This window comes from Somniosus microcephalus, unplaced genomic scaffold, assembly GCF_052327205.1.
Source record: "Somniosus microcephalus isolate GS21.2 unplaced genomic scaffold, FLI_Smic_1.0 scaffold64, whole genome shotgun sequence".
NCBI classification, from domain to species: domain Eukaryota; kingdom Metazoa; phylum Chordata; class Chondrichthyes; order Squaliformes; family Somniosidae; genus Somniosus; species Somniosus microcephalus.
Genome location: NW_028225251.1, coordinates 720,472 through 747,450, shown reverse-complemented (window position 1 = coordinate 747,450; position 26,979 = coordinate 720,472).

Below are 26,979 nucleotides of genomic sequence, written 5' to 3'. Positions count from 1 at the left end.
ACACCAGCGAGTTCACAGTGGGGAGAGGCCATTCACCTGCTCCGTGTGTGGGAAGGGATTCACTCAGTCATCAAGCCTGGTGAGTCACCAGCAAGTTCACACTGGGGAGAGGTCATTCACCTGCTCCGTGTGTGGGAAGAGATTCACTCGGTCATCCCACCTACTGACACACCAGCGATATCACACTGATGAGAGACTATTTAAATGTTCTGTCTGTGAGATGAGCTTTAAAACCTCTGAAGATCTTACGCAACACCAGCGAGTTCACTCCAATCAGAGACCATTTACATGTTCTGTCTGTGGGATGAGCTTTAAAAGCTCCAGGAATCTGAACGGACACCAGCGAGTTCACACTGGGAAGAGACCGTTCACCTGCTCTGTGTGTGGGAAGGGATTCACTCGGTCTTCCCACCTGCTGACACACCAGCGAGTTCACATTGTTCTGTAGCGCAGGGCCCTGTAGACAGCAGGGGTGACATGAACATGGAATGGATGAATGTTTTATAAATTCTTGTACTGCTGTTTAATCTTTAAGATTGCTGTGCTGATGATTCCCTTTGTTTCACTGTTCATAGAAAGATAGGAGCAGGAGTAGGCCATTCGGCCCCTCGAGACTGCTCTGCCATTCAATGAGATCATGGCTGATCATCCAAATTCAGTACCCTGTCCCTGCCTTCTCCCCATATCCCTTGATCCCTTTAGCCTTAAGAAATATATCTAACTCCTTCTTGAATATATTTAATGAATTGGCCTCCACCGCCCTCTGTGGTAGAGAATTCGACAGGTTCACCACTCTCTGGGTGAAGAAATTCCTCATCTCTGTCCTAAATGGCTTACACCTTATCCTTAGATGGTGTTACATAGAAAGTACAGCACAGAAACAGGCCATTCGGCCCAACTGGTCCATGCCAGTGTATATGCTCCACACCCACCCTACTACAATTAACCCGATCAACATCTCCTCCCATTCCTTTCTCCCTTGTGTGGCTTCCCAATAAATCCATCTGTGCTGTTCACCTCAACTACTCCCTGTGGTAGCGAGTTCACCAGTCTCACCATTCTCTGGGTAAAAATTTTTCTTCTGAATTCCCTCATTGATTTAATAGTGACTTTTATATCTATAGCCACATAAATATGATGAGATTCTGTTAAGCTGACCAGTATGTTGTTGTACTTTGTCTTTTTCTGATGAATGAAACATTACTGAGCCCCTGTACCTGTGTTATGGGATGAAGTGCCAGACAAGAAAAGACACAACGTCTGGGTGTGAATCTGATAATAACCTCACGGACCGTATAGGTGTGATAACCAGACAGGCTTGTGGTTATAGTCTGGTCACAGATGGACTAAATTCCCTGAGTTAGCAGGAGTTCAGGAGGCAGTCAACAGACGGGTCCAAACAATCCCATTTCCTGAGCGGTAACCAAGCTTGTGTATAAGAACAGGCCACTTAAGCTGTTGTCAGTTGGAACAGACTTGAGAAGATCGCGCGAATCCACTGTACTTCTATTCTCCAGATTGAGGGAATTATCACCCGATCTGTGTTATGCAGCGCTCTTAATAAAGCCTGGAGAGACAATTTGTGTTTATGTGAGCTTGATTATCTGGTATCTGAAATCCTGGGACTCCCGATCATTAGAGTCAACCTCAGTGTGTGGAAAGGGATTCCCTGGTGTATCCCACCCGCTGACACACCAGAGTGTCCACATTGTGAGTGCGGTGGGTCGATTAGGGGAAGTTGAAAAGGTAGGTTCAATTTATTTTATTTCAGGAGCCTAACCTAGGTGGAAAAGGTTCCAGGACAGGAGGCGGCAGTGAAAATACAACACCAGAAAACAGGTAGGTGACTGGTTGGTGAGTACTTTCACAAACTTATTCTAAGTAGAATTCAATAATTAAGCTAAATCGTAGTAAATAAAAGGGTATTGTAAGGGTTAAGTCATGGAAGGGCAGCTCGGACCCGTGTCATGCTCCTCCTGTGCCATGTGGGAAATCAGGGACACTGTCCCTGACAACTATGTGTGCAGGAAGTGTGTCCAGCTGCAGCTCCTAGCGGACCGCATGGCGGCGCTGGAGCTGCGAATGGACTCACTCTGGAGCATACGCGATGCTGAGGATCTTGTGGATAGCACATTCAGTGAGTTGGTCACACCGCAGGTAAAGGCTAGCTCAGACAGTAAATGGGTGACCAAAAGGCAGGGTAAAGGCAGGAAGGTAGTGCAGGAGTCACCTGCGGTCATCTCCCTCCAAAACAGGTTTACCGTTTTGGGTACTGTTGGGGGAGATGACTTATCAGGGGAAGGCACCAGCAGCCAGGTTCAGGGCACCATGACTGGCTCTGCTGCACAGAAGGGCGGGTAAAAGAGGGATAGGGCTATAGTGATAGGGGATTCAATTGTAAGGGGGATAGACAGGAGTTTCTGTGGCCGAGACCGAGACTCCAAGATGGTATGTTGCCTCCCTGGTGCAAGGGTCAAGGATGTCTCGGAGCGGGTGCAGAGCATTCTGAAGGGGGAGGGGGATCAGCCAGTTGTCGTGGTACATGTAGGTACCAACGATGTAGGTAAAAAGAGGGAGGAGGTCCTACAAGCTGAATTTAGGGAGTTAGGAGCTAAATTGAAAAGTAGGACCTCAAAGGTAGTAATCTCTGGATTGCTACCAGTGCCACGAGCTAATAAGTTTAGAGAGAGTAAGATAGATAAGCTAAATACGTGGCTTGAGCAGTGGTGCAAGGGAGAGGGATTTAAATTCTTGAGGCATTGGAACCAGTTCTTGGGGAGGAGTGACCTGTACCAAGGGGACGGTCTACACCTGAACTGTGAGGGAGCCGATGTCCTCGGGGTAATATTTTCTAGGGCGGTTCGGGAGGATTTAAACTAATTTGGCAGGGGGATGGGAACCTAGGTAGTGGAAAAGAGGGAAGTCATATGAAGTCAGAAATAGATGGTAGAAAGGTGAGAAGCAATAAGCAAAGGAGAGAAACACAAAGGGCCAAACTAATTCATAATGAGAGTGTGAAAAAAGCAAGCCTGAAGGCTTTGTATCTTAATGCTAGAAGCATTAGGAACAAGGTGGATGAATTAGTTGTGGAAATAGAGGTAAACAAGTATGATTTGATTGGGATTACAGAAACGTGGCTGCAGGGTGGGCAAGGCTGGGAACTTAACATCCAGGGATATACAATATTTAGGAAGGATCGGCAAAAAGGTAGGGGAGGTGGGGTAGCATTGCTGGTAAAGGAGGGGATTAATGCAATGGAAAGGAAGGATATTAACTCGGATGAAACGGAATCTGTATGGGTAGAAATGAGAAATAGCAAGGGGAGGAAAACGTTAGTGGGTGTGATATATAGGCCTCCAAATAGTAATATGGAGGTGAGGGAAGGCATAAAAAGGGAAATTAGAGAAGCGTGCGATAAGAGCACAGCTGTCATCATGGGTGACTTTAATTTACATATTGATTGGACTACCCAAACTAGTAAAAATTCTGAGGAGGAGGAATTCCTGGAATGTTTTCGGGACGGTTATCTGGACCAATATGTCGAGGAGCCGACTCGAGATCAGGCCATTTTAGACTGGGTATTGTGCAATGAGAAGGGACTTATCAGCAATCTTCTTGTACGAGGCCCCTTGGGTCAGAGCGATCATAATATGATCGAGCTCTCAGTCGAGATGGAGAGTGAGGAAATTGAATCAGAGACTAAGGTCCAGAACTTAAATAAAGGGAATTACGAGGGTATGAGACGGGAATTGGGTAAGATTGATTGGGTGGTGTTTCTGGGGGGATTGACAGTGGATAGACAATGGCAAGCATTCAAAGATAGAATGGAAGAATTCCAGAACATGTTTATACCGGTTTGGCACAAAAATAAACCTAAAAAGGTGACTCAACCGTGGATAACGAGGGAAATTAGGGACAGCATAAAATAAAAAAAAAGGGCATATCAACTGGCAAAAAAAAGCACCAGACCGGAAGATTGGGGGCAGTACAAGATACAGCAAAAGAGGACAAAGGGATTAATCAGGAAGGGGAAAATAGAATACGAAAGTAAACTTGCAGCAAACATAAAGACAGACTGCAAAAGCTTTTATCGGTATATCAGGAGGAAAAGACTGGTAAAATCCCAAGTCGGTCCCTTGCAGTCCGATTCGGGAGAATATATAATGGAGAATAAGGAAATGGCAGACCAATTAAACTCATACTTTGGTTCTGTATTCACAAAGGAGGACACAAATAACCTCCCAGGAATATCGGCAAACATAGGGACTAATGAGAGGGAGGAGCTGACAGAAATTAGTATCTCTAGGGATATGGTGCTGGGTAAGTTGAGGGGACTGAAGGCCGACAAACCCCCGGGGCCTGATAAACTACATCCTAGGGTACTTAAGGAGGTGGCCCTGGAGATAGCAGATGCTCTAAGGATCATCTTCCGGAACTCCATTGACTCGGGAACAGTACCCGTGGATTGGAGGGTAGCTAATGTTACCCCAATATTTAAAAAGGGGGGTAGAGAGAAAGCAGGGAATTATAGACCAGTAAGCCTTACATCGGTTGTGGGCAGAATGCTAGAGTCCATTATTAAGGATAAAATAGCGGAGCACTTGACAAATGGGGAAAGGATCGGACAGAGTCAACATGGATTTACAAAGGGTAAATCGTGTTTGACTAATCTGCTGGAATTTTTTGAGGAAGTAACTGGTAAAATAGATGGGGGAAGAGCCAGTGGATGTGGTGTACCTTGACTTCCAGAAAGCCTTCGATAAGGTTCCACACAAAAGATTATCATGCAAAATTAAGGCTCATGGGATTGGGGGCAAAGTATTAACGTGGATAGAGAACTGGCTGGCGGATAGAAAACAGAGAGTTGGAATAAACGGCTCGTTTTCGGAGTGGCAGGCAGTGACCAGCGGGGTGCCGCAAGGATCTGTCCTGGGACCCCAGCTGTTCACAATATATATAAATGATCTGGATCAGGGAATTGGATGCAATATTTCCAAATTCGCTGACGACACTAAACTAGGAGGAGGGGTGGGCTCTGATGAGGATGTCAGGAGGCTACAGTGCGATTTGGACAGGTTGGGGGAATGGGCGGATACGTGGCAGATGCACTATAATGTGGATAAATGCGAGGTTATCCACTTTGGGGGTAAAAACAGGAGGGTAGATTATTATCTAAACGGCAATAGATTGGGAGATGGGGAAGTGCAGAGGGACCTGGGTGTTCTTGTGCACCAGTCACTGAAGGAGAGCATGCAGGTGCAACAGGCGATTAAGAAGGCAAATGGTATGTTGGCCTTCATATCAAGGGGGTTCGAGTATAGGAATAGGGATACCTTACTACGGCTGTACAAGGTGCTGGTGAGACCGCATCTGGAGTATTGTGTACAGTTTTGGTCGCCCCATCTGCGGAAGGATGTTCTTGCCATGGAAAGAGTGCAACGGCGATTCACCAGGCTGATACCTGGAATGGCGGGAATGACCTACGAAGAGAGATTAAATAGTTTGGGCTTGTACTCACTGGAGTTTAGAAGATTGAGAGGGGATCTCATCGAAACATATAAAATTATGGCAGGCCTGGACAGGCTGAATTCAGAGAGAATGTTTCCAATGGCCGGGGAGCACAGAACCAGGGGCCACAGTCTAAAAATAGCGGGCAAATCATTTAAAACAGAGATGAGGAAGAATTTCTTCACTCAAAGAGTGGTGAGCCTGTGGAATTCCCTGCCACAGAGGGCTGCGAAGGCTAATTCAATAAATATTTTCAAGAGAGAATTGGATATATTTCTGAAGGCTAAGGGGATTAAGGGTTACGGAGAAAAGGCGGGGACGGGGTACTGAACTGGTAAGATCAGCTATGATCTCAGACGAAGATCAGCCATGATCTCATTGAATGGCGGAGCAGGCTCGAAGGGCCGAATGGCCTACTCCTGTTCCTATCTCTATGTTTCTATGTTTCTATTCCACTGTTTCTGATGCCTTTAATCACATCCAGGACTGAACCATGTTAATTCAGGCAACTGGGGCTTGTTAATGTTAAAACCCCAATAACTGGGCTGGATTTAAAGATTATTCCCTGTTCTCTCAGTACTAGTGAGCAGAGAGAAGCTGATGTTATAGAATCATAGAGCACAGTAGGATGCCTTTCGACCCATCGTGCTGGTGCTGGCTCTCTGAAAGAGCGATGCAATTAGTCCCACTGCCCTGCTCTTTCCCCACAGCCCTGCAAATTTCTGCTTTTAGTATATATCCAATTCCCTTTTGAAAGTTACTATTGAATCTGCTTCCACCTCCCATTCAGGCAGTGCATTCCAGATCATCACAATTCGCTGTGTAAAAAAAGTCTCCTCATTTCCTCTCTCGATTCTTTTGCCAATGATCTGAAATCAGTGTCCTCTCGTTACCGACCCTCCTGCAACAGCTTCTCCTTGTTTGCTCAATCAAAACCCCTCATAATTTGGAGCACCTCGATCACAGCTCCACTTAACCGTCTCTGCTCCAAGTTATATTGCTAACGTTTTGTGAATTGTTGCTGTGAAAGAAAAGACCGCCATCCATGGCTAAGTAAAGTAATAAAGGATAGTATCCGACTGAAAACAAGGGCATATAAAGTAGCCAAATCTAGTGGGAGGATAGAAGATTGGGAAGCATTTAAAAGCCAGCAAAGAATAACTGAAAGATTAATTAAGAAAGGGAAGATAGATTATGAAAGTAAACTAACAAAAAATATAAAAACAGATAGCAAGAGTTTCTAGTTATATAAAAAGAAAAAGGGTGGCTAAAGTGAATGTTGGTCCCTTAGAGGACGAGACCGGGAAACTAGTGGTGGGGAACATGGAGATGGCAGAAACGCTGAACAAATATTTTGTATCAGTCTTTACAGTAGAGGACACTAAAAATATCCCAACACTGGACAAACAGGGGGCTATAGGGGGGGAGGAGCTAAACACGATTAAAATCACTAAGGAGATGGTACTCGGTAAGATAATGGGACTTAAGGCAGATAAATCCCCTGGACCTGATGGCTTACATCCTAGGGTCTTGAGAGAGGTAGCGGTGGGGATTGCGGAGGCATTGGTGGTAATTTTCCAAAACTCCCTGGATTCAGGCAAGGTCCCAGCAGATTGGAAAACTGCTAATGTAATGCCCTTATTTAAAAAGGGAGGTAGACAAAAGGCTGGAAACTATTTATCAGTTAGCTTAACATCTGTGGTTGGTAAAATGTTGGAGTCCATTATTAAGGAAGCAGTAACAGGACATTTGGATAAGCATAATTTAATCGGACAGAGTCAGCATGGTTTTATAAAGGGGAAGTCATGTTTGACAAATTTGCTCGAATTCTTTGAGGATGTAACAAACAGGGTGGATAAAGGGGAACCAGTGAATGTGGTGTATTTGGACTTCCAAAAGGCATTTGACAAGGCGCCACACAAAAGATTACTGCACAAGATAAAAAATCACGGGATTGGGGGTAATATACTGGCATGGGTGGAAGATTGGCTATCTAACAGAAAACAAAGAGTTGGGATAAATGGTTCATTCTCGGGCTGGCAATCAGTAACTAGTGGTGTTCGGCAGGGGTCAGTGCTGGGACCCCAACTCTTTACAATCTATATTAACGATTTGGAGGAGGGGACCGAGTGCAACATATCCAAGTTTGCCGACGATACAAAGATGGGAGGGAAAGCAGTGAGTGAGGAGGACATAAAAAACCTGCAAAAGGACAGACAGGCTAAGTGAGTGGGCAGAAATTTGGCAGATGGAATGTAATGTTGGAAAGTGTGAGGTTATGCACTTTGGCAGAAAAAATCAAAGAGCAAGTTATTATCTAAATGGAGAGAAACTGCAAAGTGCTACAGTACAAAGGGATCTGGGGGTCCTGGTGCATGAAACACAGAAGGTTAGTATGCAGGTACAGCAGGTGATCAGGAAGGCCAATGGAATCTTGGCTTTTATTGCAAGGGGGATGGAGTATAAAAACAGGGAAGTCTTGCTGCAGTTATACAGGGTATTGGTGAGGCCACACCTGGAATACTACGTACAGTTTTGGTTTCCATATTTAAGAAAAGATATACTTGCTCTCGAGGCGGTTCAGAGAAGGTTCACTCGGTTGATTCCGGAGATGAGGGGTTTGACGTATGAGGAAAGGTTGAGTAGGTTGGGCCTCTACTCATTGGAATTCAGAAGAATGAGAGGCGAGCTTATCGAAACATATAAGATTATGAGGGGGCTTGATCGGGTGGATGCGGGGAGGATGTTTCCACTGATGGGTGAGACTAGAACTAGGGGGCATAATCTTAGAATAAGGGGCTGCCCTTTCCAAACTGAGATGAGGAGAAACCTCTTCACTCAGAGGGTAGTAAATCTATGGAATTTGCTACCCCAGAGAGCTGTGGAAGCTGCAACACTAAATAAATTTAAAATGGAGATAGACAGTTTCCTAGCAGATAAGGGAATTAGGGGTTACGGGGAGAGGGCAGGGAAGTGGACGTGAGTCTTGACTTGGATCAGCCATGATCCTATTGAATGGCGGAGCAGGCCCGAGGGGCCGTGTGGCCTACTCCTGCTCCTACTTCTTATGTTCTTATGAAATCTCTTCCTGCACTGAAGCCAGGTTCTGCGGGTTACTGATAATGAGTTGACCCCCTCTGCCACCTGATCCACACAGCCTTGGTCTGCTGGGGAGGCTTCTTCCTCCCTGAAGAAGGGAAGAGCACCTCTTTATGAGCTCTTGCTCCCTCAACTAAAGCCTGCAGGGCAACGTCGTCAAACCTGGGAGCAAACCTCGGTCTCTCGCTGGCCATTCTTCCTCCAGGTCCCTCTAACATGAATGGCCAAAGGTTGGCAGTCTGCAGAAGAAGCACGGCTTGTTGCAGACCTTAAATGCAGCAGCAATGATGACATCATTGGAGGCGACTTTCAGACTGGAAAAACTAATTGGGCCATGGGTTCCCACACGCTGGAACTCAATTGGCCAATTAATTAAAATCGCATCAATCTCCCACATCGATTTAGATTCGTGTGGATAACATGAAATGTGGATTACACGACCCCAACCCGCCCCTGAATTAAAATCCAGCGCATCGTGTCTCTGTCCTTCATGAAAGGATATTACATTTTCCCTGTAGCCGAGAGTGTGAGTCCCGATGGCTGTGTTGCCTGCCCGGTGCCAGGGTTAAGGACATCTCGGGTATGGAGAGGAACTTGGAGTGGGAGGGGGAGGATCCAGTTGTCGTGGTCCATGTAGGAACCAATGACATAGGTAGGACTAAGAAAGAGGTTCTGCTGAGTGAGTTTGAGGAGTTAGGATCCAAATTAAAAAGCAGAACCACAAAGGTAATAATCTCTGGATTATTACCTGAGCCACGAGCAAATTGGCATAGGGTCAATAAGATCAGAGAGTTGAATGCGTGGCTCAAGGATTGGTGTGGGAGAAATGGGTTGTAGTTCATGGGGCACTGGCATTAAGTTTTAAGCTTTAAGCTTTAAGCTTTAAGTTCCTTGGAGTCCACATCACGGAAGACCTCTCCTGGTCCCTCAATACCTCCTCTCTGGTGAAGAAGGCCCAGCAGCGCCTATATTTCCTAAGGAGGCTGAAGGGATGTAACCTGTCACCCCTGATCCTCTCTAACTTTTACCACTGCACAATAGAGAGCATCCTGACGAACTGTATCACAGTATGGTATGGCAGCTATCGCTACTATGACCGGAAAGCCCTGCAGCGGGTAGTCAAAACTGCCCAACGCATTACCGGCACCCGGCTACCGACCATAGAGCACATATACCAGAAACGCTATTTACGGAGGTCACGGTCCATCATCAAAGACCCTACCCACCCCAGCCACAGTCTGTTCGCCCTCCTGCCATCTGGGAGACGCTACAGATGCATTCGCACCTGAACGACCAGATTTAGGAACAGCTTCTTTCCCAGGGCTGTCATCCTACTGAACTCCACAAATAAACTCTGAAGCCTGCACATCTGCCAATGCACTTTATTATGGTTATGTTTATGTTAATGTATTACAAGCCAAATGTATGTTGAATGTTTAAATGTCTTAATCTAAATGTACACTCTCGGGAGCTGCAAGCCTACATTTCGTTGTACTGCACTTGTGCACTAACAATGACAATAAAAGTTGATTTGATTTGATTTGATTTGATTACTGGGGAAAGAGGGAGCTGTTCCGTTGGGACGGGCTTCACTTGAAGCATGCGGGGACCAGTGTCCTGGCGAATCGAATAATAGCAGTCATCATCAATAATAGCAGGCAGAAAGGGTATGGGTGACCAACAGGCAGAGTAGTAGGCGCAGGCAGGTAGTGCAGGGGTCCCTTGTGGCCATCTCCCTCTCAAACAGATATACCGCTTTGGATACTGATGGGGGGGATAGCTTACCAGGGGAAGGCAGCAGCAGCCAACTTCCTGGCACCAGGGGTGGCTCTGCTGCACAGGACGGGAGGAAAAAGAGGGGTAGAGCTATAGTAATAGGGGATTCTATTGTAAGGGGAATAGATCTGCGGCTGCAAAAGGGACTCCAGGATGGTGTGTTGCCTCCCTGGTGCAAGGGTCAAGGATGTCTCCGAGCGGCTGCAGAACATCTTGGAAGGGGAGGGTGAACAGCCAGTTGTCGTGGTGCATATAGGTACCAACGATATAGGTAAAAAATGGGATGAGGTCCTAAAAGCTGAGTATAAGGAGTTAGAAGGTAAATTAAAAAATAGGACCTCAAAGGTAGTAATCTCAGGATTGCTACCAGTGCCACGTGCTAGTCAGAGTAGAAATAGAAGAATATTTCAGATGAATACGTGGCTAGAGGAATGGTGCCAGGGGGAGGGATTCAAATTCCTGGGATATTGGAACCGGTTCTGGGGGAGGTGGGACCAGTTCAAACCGAACGGTTTGCACCTGGGCAGGGCCGGGACCGATGTCCTAGGGGGAGTGTTTGCTAGTGCTCTGGGGGAGGGTTTAAACTAAAATGGCAGGGGGTTGGGAACCTGAGCAGGGGGACAGAGGAAAGGGAAACGAGGATAAAAGCAAAAGATAGGAAGGAGAAAAACAAAAGTGGCAGTCAGAGAAATCAACGGTTTAAATCAAACATGGTCACAGTAAATAATAATTCCAATAGGTCTAAGAGCATTAAAAAAACAAGCCTGAAGGCTTTGTGTCTTAATGCGAGGAGCATTCGTAATAAGGTGGATGAATTAACTGCGCAAATAGAGGTAAATAAGTATGATTTGATTGGGATTACGGAAACATGGCTCCAGGGTGGCGAAGGCTGGGAACTCAACATCCAGGGGTATTCAATATTCAGGAAAGATCGGCAAAAAGGAAAGGGAGGTGGGGTAGCATTACTGGTTAAAGAAGGGATTAACACAATTGTAACGAAGGATATTACCTCTGATGATGTGGAATCGGTATGGGTAGAACTGAGAAATACCAAGGGGCAGGAAACGTTAGTGGGAGTGGTATATAGACCTCCAAACAGTAATGCGAAGGTTGGGGATGACATTAAAAGGGAAATTAGAGAAGCGTGCAAAAAGGGCACAGCAGTCATCATGGGTGACTTTAATCTACATATAGATTGGGCGAACCAAATTAGTAACAATACTGTGGAGGAGGAATTCCTGGAGTGTTTACGGGATGGTTTCCTGAACCAATATGTCGAGGAACCAACCAGAGATCAGGCCATCTGAGACTGGGTATTATGTAACGAGAAAGGATTAATTAGCAATCTTGTTGCACGAGGCCCCTTGGGTCGGAGCAATCATAATATGATCAAATTCTTCATTAAGATGGAGAATGAAGTAGTTAATTCAGAGACTAGGGTAGAGGTTTCAAACTCTCTTCCGCAAATGGCAATTGATGCTAGATCAATCGTTCATTTTAAATCGGACACTGATAGATTTTTGTTAACCAAAGGTATTAAGGGATATGGGCCAAAGGCGGGTGTATGGAGTGAGGCTGCAGACCAGCCATGATCTCATTGAATGGCGGAGCAGACTCGAGGGGCCGAATGGCCGACTCCTGCTCCTATCTTCTATGTTTCTAAAATAGACTTTGCTGACTCAGCAAACCTTATTTGCTTTGCTGTTTTTTGGCTGACTAAATAAAAGTTTTTTTGGCTGCATGCAGGTATTTAATTGAGTTAGTTCAGGCTTGCTGTCAGTCCTGGCCCTGGTCCCGCCCCTTCCTGCATCTCATTGGCTGACACCGCTGTCAATCGACACCACGAGGGGGAAGGGAGGGTGATAGGGAGGGTGATTGACAGGTGACGATTGATAGAAGCGCCTGCCCGCGCTGTGATTGGTGCAGGGGAAGGCAAGTGGGCGTGTCCGGCCCCCGGGCCCACGAGAGCGAGTTGATTGACGCGCCCGCCAATCAGGAGCGCGGAAAACGCTGGGCGGACCGGGCGGGATGACGGTCCTCCAACCAATGGCGGCGCGGGAGGGAGGGGGCGGGACCTCGGTGGGCTGCAGGCCGCTTTCTTGCTTTCATTGTCTGCAGGAGCTGTTAAAGGGAAGGGGAGGAGGGGGTGGAGAAAAACCAGCTTGTGAGTGTTTATTCCTTTGCATTACCTTTATTGCAAGGCTATTCATCAATTGCATACATTTAAAAATAAGTGAACCTTTTCTCTTTTCGACTTTTATCCAGAACAAAGAGCCCTGGTGCTGTGAACATTTTGGTGGGCAGACACTTTTAAAGGGACAAAGACCAGTATTCTTCCTCCTCTCTCTCTCTCTTGTGAGTATTTGTGGTGGGTGAGAGGGGGGGGCAGTGAGTCAAAGGGGACTGCGGCCCCTTTTCAACAAAACAATTGCTTGGCCATTTAAAGGGGAATGGGTGCCCCCCCAGGTATTTAAAGGGGCAGTACCTCTCTCTTTCTGTATCATGTAAGAGCAGGGAGGTTCTGCTTGAACTGTACAAAAACACCAGTTAGGCCACCGGCTAGAGTGCTGCGTGCAGTTCTGCTCGCCCCATTGCAGGAAAGATGTGACTGCTCGAGACGGGAGATTTTCGAGGATGTTGCCAGGACTAGAGAATTTCAGCTACAAGGAAAGATTGAATACATAGAAACATAGAAGATAGGAGCAGGAGTAGGCCATTCGGCCCCTCGAGCCTGTTCCGACATTCAATGAGATCATGGCTGATCATCCAAATTCAGTACTCTGTCCCTGCCTTCTCCCCATATCCCTTTAGCCTTAAGAAATATATAAGTACAGGAGTAAAGAAGTTGGAGTCGATTATTAAGGAAACAGTAACAGAGCATTTGGATAAACATAATTTAATAGGACAGAGTCAGCATGGTTTTATGAAGGGAAAGTCATGTTTGACAAATTTGCTCGAATTCTTTGAGGATGTAACATATAGGGTGGATAAAGGGGAACCAGTGGATGTGGTGTATTTGGACTTCCAAAAGGCATTTGACAAGGTGCCACACAAAAGATTACTGATTAAGATAAGAAATCACGGGATTGGGGGTAATATACTGGCATGAGTGGAAGATTGGCTATCTAACAGAAAACAAAGAGTTGGGATAAATGGTTCATTCTTGGGCTGGCAATCAGTAACTAGTGGTGTTCCGCAGGGGTCAGTGCTGGGACCCCAACTCTTTACAATCTATATTAACGATTTGGAGGAAGGGACCGAGTGCAACATATCCAAGTTTGCCGATGATACAAAGATGGGAGGGAAAGCAGTGAGTGAGGATGACATAAAAAACCTGCAAAAGGACATAGACAGGCTAAGTGAGTGGGCAGAGATTTGGCAGATGCAATATAATGTTGGAAAGTGTGAGGTTATGCACTTTGGCAGAAAAAATCAAAGAGCAAGTTATTATCTAAATGGAGAGAAAGTGCTACAGTACAAAGGGATCTGGGGGTCCTGGTGTATGAAACACAGAAGGTTAGTATGCAGGTGCAGCAGGTGATCAGGAAGGCCAATGGATTCTTGGCTTTTATTGCAAGGGGGATGGAGTATAAAAACAGGGAAGTCTTGCTGCAGTTATACAGGGTATTGGTGAGGCCACACCTGGAATACTGCGTGCAGTTTTGGTTTCCATATTTAAGAAAAGATATACTTGCTCTCGAGGCAGTTCAGAGAAGGTTCACTCGGTTGATTCCGGAGATGAGGGGGTTGACGTATGAAGAAAGGTTGAGTAGGTTGGGACTCTACTCATTGGAGTTCAGAAGAATGAGAGGCGATCTTATCGAAACATATAAGATTGTGAGGGGGCTTGATCGGGTGGATGTGGGGAGGATGTTTCCACTGATGGGTGAGACTAGAACTAGGGGGCATAATCTAAGAATAAGGGGCTGCCCTTTCAAAACTGAGATGAGGAGAAACTTCTTCACTCAGAGGGTAGTAAATCTATGGAATTTGCTACCCCAGAGAGCTGTGGAAGCTGCGACATTAAATAAATTTAAAATGGAGATAGACAGTTTCCTAGTAGATAAGGGAATTAGGGGTTACGGGGAGAGGACAGGGAAGTGGACGTGAGTCTAGATTCGGATCAGCCATGATCGTATTGAATGGCGGAGCAGGCCCGAGGGGCCGTGTGGCCTACTCCTGCTCCTACTTCTTATGTTCTTATGTACTTCCAATTATATAGGGCCTTGGTGAGACCACACCTGGAGTACTGTGTACAATTTTGGTCTCCTTACCTAAGGAAGGATATACTTGCCATAGAGGGAGTGCAATGAAGGTTCACGAGATTGATTCCTGGGATGGCGGGACTGTCATATGAGAAGAGATTGAGTAAACTAGGCCGGTATTCTCTTGAATTCAGAAGAATGAGAGGGGATCTCATTGAAACTTATAAAATTCTAACAGGACTAGACAGACTAGATGCAGGAAGGATGTTCCCGATGGCGGGGGAGTCCAGAACCAGGGGTCACAGTCTAAGGATAAGGAGTAAGCCATTTAGGACAGAAATGAGGAGGAATTTCTTCACCCAGAGAGTGGTGAACCTGTGGAATTCTCTACCACAGAAGGCAGTGGAGGCCAATTCTTAAATATATTCAAGAAGGAGTTAGATATATTTCTTAAGGCTAAAGGGATCAAGGGATATGGGGAGAAGGTAGGGACAGGGTACTGAATTTGGATGATCAGCCATGATCTCATTGAATGGCGGAGCAGGCTCGAGGGGCCGAATGGCCTACTCCTGCTCCTATCTTCTATGTTTCTATGTCTTAAAGGAGGATAGCGAGGCGGAGAGGTTCAGGGAGGGAATTACAGAGCTTAGGGCCGAGGCAACAGAAGACACGGCCACTGATGGTTGAGTGGTTATAATCATTGATGCTCAAGAGGGCAGAATTGGAGGAACGCAGATATCTCCGGGGGGTGGGGGGGTTGTTTTCTTTGGAACCGAGGAGGCTGAGGGGAGACCTGATTGAGGTGTATAAAATTCTGAGGGGCCTAGATAGGGAGGACCTATTTCCCTTGGCAGAGGGGTCCACAACCAGGGGGCATAGATTTAAAGTAATTGGTCGGAGGTTTAGAGGGGAGTTGAGGAGAAATGTTTTCACCCAGTGGGTGGTGGGGGTCTGGAACTCACTGCCTGACAGGGTGGTAGAGGCAGAAACTCTCATCACATTTTAAAAAGTACTTGGATGTGCACTTGAAGTGCCGTAACCTACAAGGCTACGGACCAAGTGCTGGAAAGTGGGATTAGTGTGGATAGCACTTAATCGGCTGGCACGGACAAGATGGGCCGAATGGCCTCCTTCTGTGCCGTAATTTTTCTGTGATTCTATCGCGGGGGGGCGGGTGGTTGTGAGGCTGAAGGGAATAACTAAGATAGGGAGGGGCGAGGCCATGGAGGGATTTGAAAACAAGGATGAGAAGTTTGAAATTGAAGCATTGCTTAACCGGGAGCCAATGTAGGTCAGCGAGCACAGGGGTGATGGGTGAACGGGACTTGGTGCTGAGTTACGACACGGGTAGTTTTGGATCACCTCAAGTTTACGTGGGGTAGAATGTGGGAGGCCAGCCAGGAGTGCGTTGGAATAGTCGAGTCTAGAGCTAACAAAGGCCCGGGTGAGGGTTTCAGCAGCGGATGAGCTGAGGCAGGGGTGGAAAGGGGCCATGTTACCGAGGTGGAAGTAGGCAGTCTTTGTTATGCTGCGGATATGTGTTCGGAAGCTGATTTCAGGGTCAAATATGACACCAAGGTTGTGAACAGTGTGGTTCAGCCTCAGAGAGATGTTAGGGAGAGGGATGGAGTCAGTGGCTAGGGAATGGAGTTTGTGGCAGGGACTGAAAACAATGGCTTCGGTCTTCCCAATATTTAATTGGAGAACATTCCTGCTCACCCAGAACCGGATTAGAGGTCGTGGAGGGGTCGAGAGAAGTGGTGGTGAGGTAGAGCTGGGTGTCGACAGCGTACATGTGGAAACTGACGCTGTGTTTTCAGATGATGTCGCCAAGGGGCAGCATTTAGATGAGAAATAGGAGGGGCCCAAGGATAGCTCCTTGGGGGACACCAGAGGTAACGATGCGGGAGTGGGAAGAGAAGCCATTGCAGGTGATTCTGTGGCTACGATTAGACAGATAAGAATGGAACCAGGCGAGTGCAGTCCCACCCAGCTGGACGACGGTGGAGAGACGTTGGGAGAAGGATGGAGTGGTCAACCGTGTTAAAGGCTGCAGACAAGTCAGGAAGGACGAGGAGGGATAGTTTACCTTTGTCACAGTCACAAAGGATGTCATTTGATGACACTTGATTTGACTTCAGGGCCAAGTCAGTGAGGTGGATTGGGCTGTTTCTGGCCCGCTGGTTATTGTGGGCACGGCTGGACACCAGTGGGACCGGCTCTACCCTGTTGGTTCTTTGAGACAAAATTAGCCAAAAAAAACCCCTTCTTCCCCACTTACCCTTTCTACACTCCTTTTACAGGGTTTTAGAAGTGGAGCATTTACAGACAGGAAGCTCAAACCAAACATCACGTCAAGATCTGACAGAGTCGCTCAATTCATCAGGACCTGATTCAGTCGCTTCTCCAATCTGCTGGCACACCCGTGAGTTCACACTGATGAGAGACCTTTTAAATGTTCTGAAAGAGCTTCAAAATCTACAAATACCTGAAGCGGGGAGAAACCCGTGTCTGGGAAGGGATTCACTCAGCCATCCGCTCCAATGATACACCAGCAAGTTCACACTAGGGAGAGACCTTTAACCCGCTCCGTGTGTGGGAAGGGATTAATTGCACCCTCCATGCTGCTGAGACACCAGCTTGTCCACACCGATGAGAGACCGTTGACCTGCTCCGTGTTTTTGAAGCGATTCTCTCATTCTGCCACCCTCCTGAGACACCAGCTTGTTCACATTAAATGTTCTGACTGTGGGAAGAGATTTAACAGGTCCCAGGATCTGAAGAGACACCAGCTGGAGAGAGCAGGAGAGATTCTGTTCACCTGCTCCGTGTGTGGGAAGAGATTCACTTGGTCCTCGAATCTGCTGGCACACCAGCGAGTTCACACTGGGGAGAGACCGGTGAAACATTCCGACTGTGGGAAAAGCTTTAAAAGGTCCCAGGAGCTGAAGGGACACCAGCTGGAGAGAGCAGGAAAGAGGCCATTCACCTGCTCCGTGTGTGGGAAGGGATTCGCTCGGCCATCCCACCTACTGATACACCAGCGAGTTCACACTGATGAGAGACCATTTAAATGTTCTGACTGTGGGAAGAGCTTTAAAAGCTCCATGGAACTGAAGTTACACCAGCGAGTTCACACTGATGAGAGACCATTTAAATGTTCTGACTGTGGGAAGAGCTTTAAAAGCTCCGTGGAACTGAAGGTACACCAGCGAGTTCACACTGATGAGAGACCATTTACATGTCCTGTCTGTGGGAAGAGCTTTAAAAGCTCCACGGAACTGAAGTTACACCAGCGAGTTCACACTGATGAGAGACCATTTAAATGTTCTGACTGTGGGAAGAGCTTTAAAAGCTGCGCGGAACTGAAGGTACACCAACGAGTTCACACTGATGAGAGACCATTTACATGTTCTGTCTGTGGGAAGAGCTTTAAAAGGTCCGGTGAGCTGAAGAGACACCAGCGAGTTCACACTGGGGAGAGGCCGTTCACCTGCTCAGTGTGTGGGAAGGGATTCACTCAGTCCTCGAATCTGCTCGAACACCAGCGAGTTCACACTGGGGAGAGGCCGTTCACCTGTTCCGTGTGTGGGAAGGGATACACTCAGTCCTCGACTCTGCTCGAACACCAGCGAGTTCACACTGGGGAGAGACCGTTCACCTGCTCCGTGTGTGGGAAGAGCTTTAAAAGCTCCGCGGAACTGAAGGGACACCAGCGAGTGCACACTGATGAGAGACCATTTACATGTTCTGTCTGTGGGAAGAGCTTTAAAACCTCTGGGGAGCTGAAGGGACACCAGCGAGTTCACACTGATGAGAGACCATTTAAATGTTCTGAGTGAGGAGGACATAAAAACCTGCAAAAGGACATAGACAGGCTAAGTGAGTGGGCAGAAATTTGGCAGATGGAATATAATGTTGGAAAGTGTGAGGTTATGCACTTTGGCAGAAAAAAATCAAAGAGCAAGTTATTATCTAAATGGAGAGAAACTGCAAAGTGCTACAGTACAAAGGGATCTGGGGGTCCTGGTGCATGAAACACAGAAGGTTAGTATGCAGGTACAGCAGGTGATCAGGAAGGCCAATGGAATCTTGGCTTTTATTGCAAGGGGGATGGAGTATAAAAGCAGGGAAGTCTTGCTTTGTTATACAGGGTATTGGTGAGGCCACACCTGGAATATTGCGTACAGTTTTGGTTTCCATATTTAAGAAAAGATATACTTGCTCTCGAGGCAGTTCAGAGAAGGTTCACTCGGTTGATTCCGGAGATGAGGGGGTTGATGTATGAGGAAAGGTTGAGTAGGTTGGGCCTCTACTCATTGGAATTCAGAAGAATGAGAAGCGACCTTATCGAAACATATAAGATTGTGAGGGGGCTTGATCGGGTGGATGCAGGGAGGATGTTTCCACTGATGGGTGAGATTAGAACTAGGGGGCATAATCTTAGAATAAGGGGCTGCCCTTTCAAAACTGAGATGAGGAGCAACTTCTTCACTCAGAGGGTGGTAAATCTATGGAATTTGCTACCCCAGAGAGCTGTGGAAGCTGCGACATTAAATAAATATAAAACGGAGATAGACAGTTTCCTAGCTGATAAGGGAATTAGGGGTTACGGGGAGCGGGCAGGGAAGTGGACGTGAGTCTAGGTTCGGATCAGCCATGATCCTATTGAATGGCGGAGCAGGCCCGAGGGGCCATATGGCCTACTCCTGCTCCTACTTCTTATGTTGTAAGAGCTTTAAAAGCTCCGGGAACCTGAAGAGACACCAGCGAGCTCACATTGATCTGTAGCGCAGGGCCCTGTAGAAAGCTGGGGCATCATGAACATGGAATGGATGAATGTTTTGAAATTCTTGTACTGCTGTTTAATCTTTAAGGTTGTTGTGCTGATGATTCCCTTCGATTGACTGTTCATGGTGTTACATAGAATGTACAGCACAGAAACAGGCCATTCGGCCCAACTGTTCCATACCGGTGTTTATGCTCCACACCCACCCTACTTCAATTAACCCGATCAACATATCCTCCCATTCCTTTCTCCCTCGAGTGGCTTCCCCATAAATCCATCTGTGCTGTTCACCTCAACTACTCCCTGTGGTAGTGAGTTCCCCATTCTCACCATTCTCTGGGTAAAGATATTTCTCCTGAATTCACTACTGGATTTATTAGTGACTTTTATATTTATAGCCACATAAATATGATGAGATTTTGTTAAGCTGACCAGTATGTTGTTGTTCTTTGTCTTTTTCTGATGAATGAAACATTACTGAGCCCCTGTACCCGTGTTATGGGATGAAGTGCCAGACAAGTGAAGGCACAACGTCTGGGTGTGAATCTAATAATAACCTCATGGACCGTATAGGTGTGATAACCAGACGGGCTTGTGGTTATAGTTTGGTCACAGATGGACTAAATTCCCTGAATTAGCAGGAGTTCAGGAGGCGGTCAACAGACAGGTCCAAACAATCCCATTTCCTGAGTGGTAACCAAGCTTGTGTATAAGAACAGGCCACTTAAGCCGTTGTCAGTTGGAACAGACTCGAGAAGGTCGCACGTGAATCCACTGTACTTCTATTCTCCAGATTGAGGGAATTATCACCCGATCTGTGTTATGCAGCGCTCTTAATAAAGCCTGGAGAGACAATCTGTGTTCTTGTGAGCTTGATTATCTGGTATCCGAAACCCTGGGACTCCCGATCATTAGAGTCAACCTCAGTGAGTGGAAAGGGATTCCCTGGTGTATCCCACCCGCTGACACACCAGAGTGTCCACAGTGTGACTGCGGTGGGTCGATTCCACTGTTTCCGATGCCTTTAATCACATCCAGGACTGAACCATGTTAATTCAGGCAACTGGGGCTTGTTAATGTTAAAATCCAGCCCAGTTATTGGGGTTTTAATATTCTTTATAAATAAATCAGCTTTGTTTGAAACACACAATCTATTGAGTCCCTGTTTCTACAATAAGCTAATGGATGACTTGTTACATACATTCCCTGTCCTTTCAATAATTTAACTGTGAGCTGTGGTCAGTTGGTGGCACTCTTGCCTCTGAGTCCCACTCCAGAGACTTGAGCACAAAAATCTAGGCTGACACTCCAGTGCAGTGCTGAGGGAGTGCTGTACTGTCGGACGTGCCGTCTTTCCAATGAGATGTTAAACCGAGGCCCTGTCTGCTCTCTCAGGTGGACATAAATGATCCCATGGCACTATTTCGAAGACGAGCAGGGGCGTTATCCCCAATGTCTTGGCCAATATTTATCCTTCAATCAATGTTGGTACATGGAACTCAGTGTGGAAACATGAATAAAATGGGCAATGAATTGGCTTACAAAAATGGCTTCACACAAGGAAAGTCTAGATTAGATTAAAAAGCAGCCCCAGCTGTGCAAAGTGCGAAAGCTAGCAGAACAGAGAATCTGCCTCAGCCTGAGGCCAAGTGTTAACGAAGTGCTAACGACCAGATCAGGGCCACTGAAAGGGCCTAACTGCTGACTAGAGAATGATTGACTAGCCATTGTTCGGTGCCCACAGCAGTGAGACAAGTCAGGACCTGCTTGCCAGACTGAAGACCAGATCATGGTCAAACTGAAAGGGCTTGAGTGATTCCCATTGGAGAACGCTTGTTGCCAGGGAAGTGATGTAACAAAACAATTGTTGCCAGGAAAGTGATGTAGTGACCCTTGTTCCACGGTATAATAGGGGCTTCCCCACCGGTATTCTCTCTCTTAGCCAGAAGGCGTGTGGAACATCAAGAGGGTCAGACATCTCCCGGGGACATAAATGCTGGCACCACGTGTCTAACCCGGGGTGACCCTCGGGACACGAATGTACTGTCGATATGCTGTATGCCCACTCCGAACAGTAATGAATAAAATGATGTTTTAACTCTCCGAACCCTCGAGCCTGGAATTCTTCGTACTACGGAACTCAAGAAGAGGACCAGAAAAACCCGGTTCTTACAACTTGGCGTAGTCGGCAGGATCGCAAGACATCAAGAAAGGGGAAAAAGGTAAGCACTGGAATTTATTGTGCCCTTTTTGCACCCTGTCTCTGCGATCTTTATTGAACGAACCAACCGGGTAGCGTACCCTCTGGCTGGCGGTTAACGGAGCACAGGTCCCATTGCTAGCTAGCACGCGGCGGAGTCCGGGACGACTCTAGTCTATTTTAAACTTATTCGTTAAGTCTACGACCTGTGGCAACATGACGGAACCAAGTAGAAAACCAACGACGGAAAAAGGAGGCAGAGCCCCTCCTGAGACCACGTTAGAAGAAATAGTAATCCAACTCAAACAGTATATAGAAAGTACATTCGATGTCCCACAACATGAATATAATATCGAACAAAAATTTGGTGCCTCAAAAGGACAATGGTCCCTTGATGATATAAAAAGAGCATGGGGCAAGACCACCCGTATGAAAGGAGGGAAAAGAAAAACGGGCTGGGTATTGGCCACCTTGAAACAGTGTAGGCAGAGAGGGGAAATAACTCGGAAGGCGGCAGAGGCCAAAGAAAAAGAACAAAAAACAGCTCTCCATGAACAGATAACAAAATACAGAACCGAGTTAGAGAAACACCAAAAATGCCTTGAAAAAGCAAACGAAAGAGCAGAAAAGTGGAAGGCAAAAACCAAGAAGGAAAGGGAAATACACAGGGAAAGTCCCGGAGTGGTGACGATTACTCCGACGCCCTTGTATCCTACCTATCCTGCAGCGCCCCCTACAGCCCCTCCGGCATATGAACAGCCCACGCTCCAACCCCGATCAAACGAAGCCCATATTGCTAAAATAAATACTCCTCTTACGGACTCATCAGACGAAGAAGATACAACCGAGAAACCACCCCCACGCCTTGCCCCCATCAGGTTACAAAAACACAAAGTAGGCGGCCGAAATCTCCGAATTTATACCTATTACCCGGCCAACCCAAAAGATATAGATCAATGGGCAACTGATATGCCGCACCCAAAGAAAAGCTGAGTAAAAGCCTGGCAGTTCTTGGAACGAAAAAGGACAATCTATAACCTGCACCCATTTGATGGATGCCAGGTTATAGCAGTAGTAGTTAGTGCAAGAGAGTCGGCCGCCCTGACGGCAATAGTAAATATGGCCGTCACCAGACGAGCAAACGCCCTACTTAACGCAGCCAGACAAGCACACCAAGTGGTCTTAGCGGCGCACCAAGCAGCCAACCCACCTCCAGCTGCCGGAGCCCAACTCCCTGCCGTACCACCTCCAGCACCACCAGTCCTAATAGTCCCCCCTGACCTAGCTCTGATAGAATCAGAAGCCGATAGGACAGAAGGGTGGACGGCCATTAGAAATTGGCTACAGGAAAGGGGCCCGACCAATCCAGACTGGTCCAAAATAGCCTCCTGTGTCCAAAAAGAAAAAGAAGACCCCAATGACTTCGCCGGTCGTTTCACCAACCAGTGGTTAGAGTACTCTGGCATGGGACAGAATACCGAAGCAGAGGTGGATGCCTGCACCCATGAACCATTGAAAAACACCTTTATGAATGGTTTGAGACCTGACCTGGCAAAATTGGTAAAATTAACAATGGCAAACTGGAAAACAAACGCAGTTTCTTTTGCGGACCTGACCCAACAAGCCGTAACCCAGGATAGAGAACACTGTGCCAAGCTCCGAGTCATGAAACTAAACCCCCCGGAGTGAGTAAACTCTGCACCCCCCTGGGAAAACCCAGATAAGAAACCAGGCACTTGCCACAAATGTGGGAAAGAGGGACACTGGGCTAGAACATGCCGAGTGGGCAACAGGGGTAGAGGAAGAAGCAATAACGGAGGAAGAGGTGGGTGAGGACAATGGCAAGGACAGGCAGTCCCAGATAATCAACCCAGCACAAATCCGTGGCAGACCCTGGGCGCCGCCGGCCTGGATGACACCCAGGCAATTACCCCCTCCCCACCGACCCTTAGCCCTGGAGAGATGGCGATGGTAGAAATGTACCGGAACTCAAACTCCACCGGAAGGGAAACCTTCGACAGCATGGCCCGACAGCATTCAAAAAACCAATAGACCCCACCAACGAACCCCCGAAGGTAGAGATACCTTGGCAACTGAGAGCTTTAATCACCCAAGCCAGGGACGGCCTCTATATGACTTTGTTGGTGGGAAAAACAGATAACTCACCCCCACTGGAAGTCGACTGCCTATTGGATACAGGAGCAGAATTGACGGTCCTCCCCACACAATATGCCCAAGACTGCCCATTAGATGGAAAGACTAAGAAAGCCTTAGGGGCCAGCGGAGAAGACATCATCTTACATAGAACCCACAAAATGACCTTGTGTTTCGGCCCCTATGAAACAAGGGAACTTATATGGATTGGGCCCGTCATCGCCCCCATCATAGGCTTGGACATATTGACAAAGCTAGACTTTAGCCTACACTTCACTGGGAATGGAGACATAGGCTGGACGATCCAAAACAGCCCCCGCAGGATAAGAGCTGTGAAAGAGAATAGTAAGGACGAGTGGAGCCTGAAGGACCATCCTATCTGGGCGCGAGATAAATATGAGTGCGGAACCCTACGAATGGACCCCGTAACATTCACAGGGAAGCCGCCACCTTCCACAGAACAGTACCCTATAAGCCCCGCCGCCATCGCCGGCATTTTGCCTATAATCGAACAATTAGAAAAACGAGGGGTGTTAATTAAGACACACTCTGCCTCTAACAGTCCCGTGTGGCCAGTGGAAAAATCCAATGGACAATGGCGACTGACCATTGATTATCGAAAGGCCAACGAGTGCATAGAACAAAAGACCCAATTGGTGGCGGACCCATCAGTTATCTTTAACTCCTTGGGATCTGAGGAAGAAATATTCTCAGTAATAGATATGGCCAATGGCTTTTGGGCCGTACCCTTAGCCAAAGAGGTGCAGCCATGGTTCGCCTTTACGGTAAACCAACAACAGTACACCTGGACAAGGATGCCACAGGGCTTCCACAGTAGTCCCACGGTGTACCACCGAGCGATACAGAAGGACCTACGAGCACTGCCCTCTCTGGAATCTACGGTGATCCAATATGTAGATGATATCCTTATAGCCTCAAAAACAAAAGAGCAACACCAAAAAGATCTTCTGATAATCCTAGGGCACCTAGAGCGGGCAGGACACAAAGCAACGTGGGATAAAGCACAGATTAATAGAACCACAGTCACATACCTAGGACAACAGATATCCAAGGGAAATAGGGGACTGACAGAGGATAGAAAAAAGGCAATTCAAATGGCCGCATGCCCACGAACTGTAAAAGCCCTGAGATCATTTCTAGGCCTGTGTAACTTCAGCCGCCTCTGGATAGAATCATACAGCCAAAAAGCGCAGCCTTTGACCAAACTGCTAAAGGACAATCCGGGTTCCAGGGATCAGATCGCATTAAATCCAGAGCAAATGCGGACGTTCAAAGAACTGAAGCGCGCTCTATGTAGCGCACCGGCTTTGGACATTCCCGATGCGTGGATGCCATTCCGCCTCTATGTACACGAAAAGGACGGCTATATGACAGCAGTACTAACCCAGGCCCACGGAGATAGACACAGGCCCGTAGGATACTATAGTACCCAGTTGGATTTGGTGGCCCAAGGATGGGGTAGCTGTCTGAGAGCTATGCAAGCAACCTGCCTAGCAATAGAAGTTACAGCCCCGGTAGTTTTATCACAAAAGCTGGTGGTCCAATGCCCGCACACCGCCAATGCCAAGTTAGGAATGAATAAGGTAGCTCAAGTGACCGCCTCTTGATGGACCCGATGGACCCCGATTATGGAAACAGATAATTTGACCATGACTAAATCCGGGCTGGGCAATCCAGCAAGCATGATGCCCCTGACAAACCCCGGAGAACTAGAAAGTGATCACGACTGTGTAAACCTGTTAGACGCCATGCAGCAGAGGGCTGAGACACAGGAACTACCCTTACACAATCCCGAAATGGCCCTTTACACGGATGGGTCATCCTTTGTGGAAAAAGGAACTCGATTGGCAGGGTGGGCGGTCACAACAGAATTCGCAGTAGTACGAGCAGGAAGTATGGGAGGAGGGGACTCAGCACAACAGGCAGAACTAGTCGCCCTCACCCAAGCCTGCCTCTATGCTCGAGACAAAACGGCCAATATATATACCGATTCTAGATATGCCTTTGGCATCGCTCATGACTTTGGACAATTATGGAAACAAAGAGGTTTTCTGACAGCTGCAGGTACACCCATAAAAAATGGAAGAGAGGTAACAGCATTAATGGAGGCCATCCAGTTACCCGAAGAAGTGGCCATACTAAAATGTAAGGGCCATAGCAAAGAAGATACCTCTGAAGCTAGGGGCAATGCTAGGGCAGACGAAGCAGCAAAATACGCCGCCCGTACCATTACCCCCCCAACACCTCAGGTGCGATATATCACGACAAACAACGACCAAGGGGACATCCTACTAATGCAAAGAGAGACCCCAAGGGAGGGACAATGGACATGGTTAGAAAATGGGTTGCAACCCAATAAAGATGGCATATGGCAACATCTTAAAACGGGAGCAGTAGGATGCCCAAAGAAACTGATGCCGTTTTTGGCCCAACAAATACACTCGTGTGGACACATAGCCGCACAGCAAATGACAGCCAGATTCCAGAGAAATTGGTGGGCAAAAGGGTTTCGAACTCAAGCTCAAAGAATAGTGGAGCAATGTGTGACATGCCAGAAAGTAAATCCCGGACAAAAAATTGAAGTACCAATGTTAAAAGCACCTGCTCCGGCAGGGCCCTTCCAACATTTGCAGGTCGACTATATTTCCTTGCCAAAATGTCAGGGATATACAGATGTATTGGTGATAGTCGATCGCTTTTCACAATGGATTGAAGCCACCCCAGTTCGAAGCGCCACCGCTGCTGCAACCGCGAAAGTCTTGTGTAAAGATTACATTCCTAGATGGGGCGTGCCCTTATGTATTGACTCAGACCAAGGCACACATTTTACGGGGGAAATAATTAAAGAACTTTGCAGACTACTACAAATACAATGGTCATTGCATTGCCCATACCACCCCCAATCATCGGGACAAGTGGAAAGAGCAAACAGGACAATTAAACAACGGCTCACTAAGTACCACTCTGAAGGAGTGCCATGGCCTCAGGCCCTACCCCTTGTCCTATGTAGTATTCGAGCCACCCCGAATAGGACCACTGGAGTCAGCCCCTATGAGGTCGTTACCGGTAGACCAATGTCGCTACCCGGAACAATAGATCTACGTAGGGCTGACATTCATCTTCTAAGTGACACAGTACTAAAGTATTGCAAAGATCTAACAGATGCTGTCAGTTTTGCTTCCCAACAGGTCAGCGCAGCTTGGCAAGAACCCCCACCGGGAGGACAC